The 4,560-nt window shown below is 39.4% G+C and overlaps 1 pseudogene; it reads right to left on the reverse strand.

Moving 5' to 3' along the window:
* Nucleotides 1-3,924, reverse strand: part of LOC100339330 (E3 ubiquitin-protein ligase RNF138-like) — a 118,750-nt pseudogene extending 114,826 nt beyond the window's left edge.
* Between the last annotated feature and the right edge of the window lie 636 nt (nucleotides 3,925-4,560).

The raw sequence follows: 4,560 nt of genomic DNA on the forward strand, positions 1-4,560 counted from the left end.
CCTTATAATATAGCTGACATTATTTAGAAGTGGTATTCATCCTTCTTTTGTTACTTACCTTTTCATGCAGTTATGCTGTGTACCTCCTATAGATTTTGAAGCCTTGTGAACAAAGTCTTGTGCTTATGATCTTTTTAGCTCACTGTGTTTAGCCCAGGGCATTCATTCTTATTTTCTTTTAACTTTTGTTTCTAAAAATGGATTTATCTAATTTGTCATATAAAATTTTGTTTAAAGCAAAAATAAATACAACCAATGAAAAGGCAATGGGTGATTGGTATAGAAAATTATGACCTTAAGTAAGTCCTAGTTGATTCATTTTCTTTTCCCTGCATTTAAAGGTACTTGAAGCATCCAAACTGCTTTTGTCCCTACTTTTACTAGAGCAGTTAAACAGGGATTCATATTTTGTTTTGTTTTTGTCACATGGGCCTTTTGTCAATGTGATGAGTAAATATCACTAATAGGAGTAAATGATTACCAAATATTAAAAATAATATGTGATATGCTAATGTAAATCGTCATATTATCCCCATAAATAATATCATCTATCACTGATTCTGATAGTTATCATATTCTTAAAGTAGCTATGATTGTATACAATATTTTCAGGCTTCTTTAATAGCAATAACATAATATGAACATAGCGTGGTATCTGTTAATGTGAAGTGGAAGTCAAAATAGAATATTAGAAAAAAAAGAATATTACTCATGTGTGTTGCTTATATTCATAGTCAAAGAATACTAATTTCATTTGGAGTTAGGAGAAAAACAACAAATTTAACATGTTTTTCTTTTCCCCATAAAAGCTGTCATATCCCTAAATTCTATCCATGGACCATATGGACATCTGTAAGACCCAGATAAGAAATTCCCAGTTAAAAGAGGATAAGTCACAGATAGGTTGTTAATATACTGGCTTTCCCTATAATATTATATTTCAGAAAAGCGCCCAAGGATAAAAACAAGACCTCCTAATTGAAAGGAGTAAAGAATTGATGTTACAATTTCATATAATGATTTCCTAATACTTTCTTTTTTTACAATTGTCCACTGCAAGAGTAAAGGAATATCAAAATCAGGTGAAAATTCTCCATTCTAATGGACCTAATTACAAGCTAATCTCTTCCCCCAGGAAATGTTACTAGTGTTAATGTTATATCCATGTGCTAGGGCATTTACAGAGGTGTTCTGTCTTAGAGTCACTGTAGTTTTCATTACTGTATTTTCACCCTCACTCTGAAGTCCTCAAAATTGCATTAACAAATTGAATAAGTTAATATGCCCCTTCTAAGCACTGAATGCATTTTGATAGCAGTGGATAACAATGCAAGAAATATTCTGGGCCAAAATTTTGGCATAGTGGTTTGAGCTACTGCTTGCAACACCACTATCCAATATTGGAGTATTAGTTAGTCCCAGCTGCTTCAGTTACAATTTAGTTTCTTTTTAATGAGTCTGAGAAAGTAGCAGAAAATGTCACAAGTGCTTGGGCTCTGCAACACATGTGGGAGACCAGGATGGAATTCCTGGCTCCTGGCTTCAGAAAACCCCATTCCTGGCTATTGCAGCCATTCAGTTAGTGAATTGGTGGATGAAAGATTTCTGTTTCTCCCTGTCTCTCTCTTTCCCTCTCCCCACCTCCCTCCTTCTCTCTCTCTCCCTCTCTGTTGCTCTTTCAAAAAAAAAAAAAAAGAGAGAGAGAAGTTAAAAAACTAATTTACTACACAAGATTCTTCTTAATCTGTCATTTGTAGTGTTGTGGATTATCCATATACAATGTCATTTGTCAAATAATAAGACAATAATATATCAGGCTTCCAAATTATGTTAGTTCTTTAAGATAAAACAAGAAACTTCGATTGTTTTCCACCAATATTTATCATCTTTGTGTTCCTGAATATTTTCTTTTTGAATAATGCTTGGATATAAAAGAAAATGTATGAGTGTAAACATGCTGGCTTGCGTTTTGCTTAGATGTGCCAATTGACAAAAAGGCAGAATGTCTTAGATGACACATATGCAAAAAAAAAATCCCTGTGTGTATTCCTTCACTAATCATGTTAAACATTGCTAGGAGCTCTGTTTCTAACACATCTGTGTAACTAATCTACAGCCTAGACTCTAACACAGCTGGTACACAGTGTCTTTGCCACTAAAAAGTGGCAAATACTCCTATGAAAATGATGAAGAGTATTTTCTTGCTTCTTCCTCTGTTTTGGAATAATCTAAATCTCTTGAAATTTATTAATCACAGGGCCAGCACTGTGGCTTAATGTGTAGGGCCATTACCTGCAGTGCTGGCATTCCATATGGGCAGTGATTCAAGTCCTAGCTGATCCACTTCTGATCCAGCTCTCTGTTATGGCCTGGGAAAGCAGTAGAAGATGCCCCAAGTTCTTGGGCCCTACACCTACGTGGGAGCCCAGAAAAAGCTCCTAGCTCCTGGCTTCACATCAGCGCAGCTCCGGCTGTTTTGGCCATTTGGGGAGTGAACCAGCTGAACCAGTGAAACAGTGAAACAGCTGAGCTGTCTCTCAAATAAATGGAAAAAAATTCTTTAAAAAATTTAGTAATTGCTTCATTTGGACAGGGAGATGAAATGAGCAGCTAAACACTACTCTTTTTTGTTGTTTATTTTGCTGAATATTTACTAATTAGGGAATAGTGATCCAAGGCATAGCCAAAAAATAAAAGTATAGTACATGAATTTCTTTTTTAAGGCAGAATCATTTTTATTAATATACACAACACGTTTTTGAAAACGCTGACTTCATGTACTTTTTTAAAAAATGGCATTTTCAGGTAAAAAGATGCAGAGATGACTACAGTCTTCAGATATTTACTTGAAAAATTCTTCAATGGCGGTTTGATATCGGATCTCCTCATCCAGCTGAAAATTCACAAATTCTCCATAATTAAACTGATGTCTTTGATTTAGATGACTAATGAAATTTCTAGTAATCTAGCTCTGATCTCTCCAAGGAAGAGACACACAAATAGGACCCATCACAGGAACTATTGAAATAGGTGATTAATGTTACAGTGATCCAGTAAAGCTGTCTGGTAAAATTAGATTCTTGACACAGGGATTTTTTTAAAAGATTTATTTATTTATTTGAAAGGAAGGGTTACAGAGAGGTAGAGGCAGAGAGAGAGAGAGAGAGAGAGAGGTTTTCCATCCACTGGTTCTCTCCTCAACTGGTGGGAATGGGTGGAGCTGAGTCAATCCAAGCCAGGAGCCAGGTGTTTCTTCTGGGTCTCCCACCTGGGTGCAGGGGCCCAAGGATTTGGACCATCTTCTACTGCTTTCCCAGGCCATAGCATAGCTCTGGACTGAAAGTGGAGCAGCCGGGACTGGAGCCAGCGCCAGTATGGGATGCTGGCACTGATGGTGGCAGCTTTACCCACTACACCATAGCGTCAGCCCCTAAATACAAGGGACATTTAAAGGTGTGATGTCTAGAAGAACTTGCATTCTCTTGGTAAGTTTCCGTGTTATCAGATGTGGATGTTTCGCTCCTATTACTGTTCCCCTCTGAATCTTGACAAATTTGAAAGTTTGGAATGACAGAGGAAATACCATATTCATCCTGATACTTCTTACAAGATTTTTAATGGTGTCTCATGTGATAGAATTTAATCTGTTTTGCACAGCATCTATCTGCAGCCGCCAGAAAACTTCCTCATGATAATTTCAAGGCCTCAGGCCAGTTCAAGACTTGCTCTCTCTCTTCTAGTCACATATCCATGACAAAGAGGACAATGCATTCCACTTTCTCTCATTGCTGTCAGGAAACAATTTCTACAGAAAGCATGCTGACTGACCTTGGACCGCACAGAGCTCTTGGGCACCTCCTGACAGAAGGGACAACAGAAATCATCTTCTGTGTAAGATGTGGCCGTGGAAAGCTCCGCGGCCATGATGGGAGATGGGGAAGCAAGGTAGCAATGGGGGCAGCAGCAGAGGCCAAGCTGGCAGTGGTGGCCCGCCAGGACACCTTAGGAGTCCCAGAGCGCCGATGTGGATGGCACAGCTTCTCTGTAGCAGGTGGGTAGAGACGTAGCCCTGTGTGGTCTTCCAGCATCTCTACCGACCACTGCCGCCCTTGCATCCAGGACCCGTGGGTAAATGGAGGCAGCCTGCGCAGGTCTCATCAGCCAGGAACGGGGAGGAACCTGAGGCTCAGGGTGCTCGGGGATCCCACCGCCCCTGCCAGCCGCTCTCTGCTGTCTGCACCCTGCCCCAAGGTTGCCCCACGCGGCAGAACCTCACACGCTGGGCCCAGGAGCAGGGAGATGTAAGGACCAGGTGGAGGGGTGCTCCCTAGCAATCGTCTTGAATTTTTAATTTTATAACAACATATCAGAGTCTAAATGGAACCAACATCAAATTTCATAGCTAAAAATAATAATGAAGGGAAATATTTTTCAAACATTAACTTCCTCAAGCATTTTCTCAGCTGGGCAGAAAGGAGTATTAATGAGCTTTTGATCCCCCTAATGGTAAATTAAATTTACTCAGGAAAATCTCTGATACTCATCACGGATGACCCTTTT

This window comes from Oryctolagus cuniculus, chromosome 8 (genome assembly GCF_051225735.1).
Source record: "Oryctolagus cuniculus isolate XC-2025 breed Fujian yellow rabbit chromosome 8, ASM5122573v1, whole genome shotgun sequence".
Lineage (NCBI taxonomy): Eukaryota > Metazoa > Chordata > Mammalia > Lagomorpha > Leporidae > Oryctolagus > Oryctolagus cuniculus.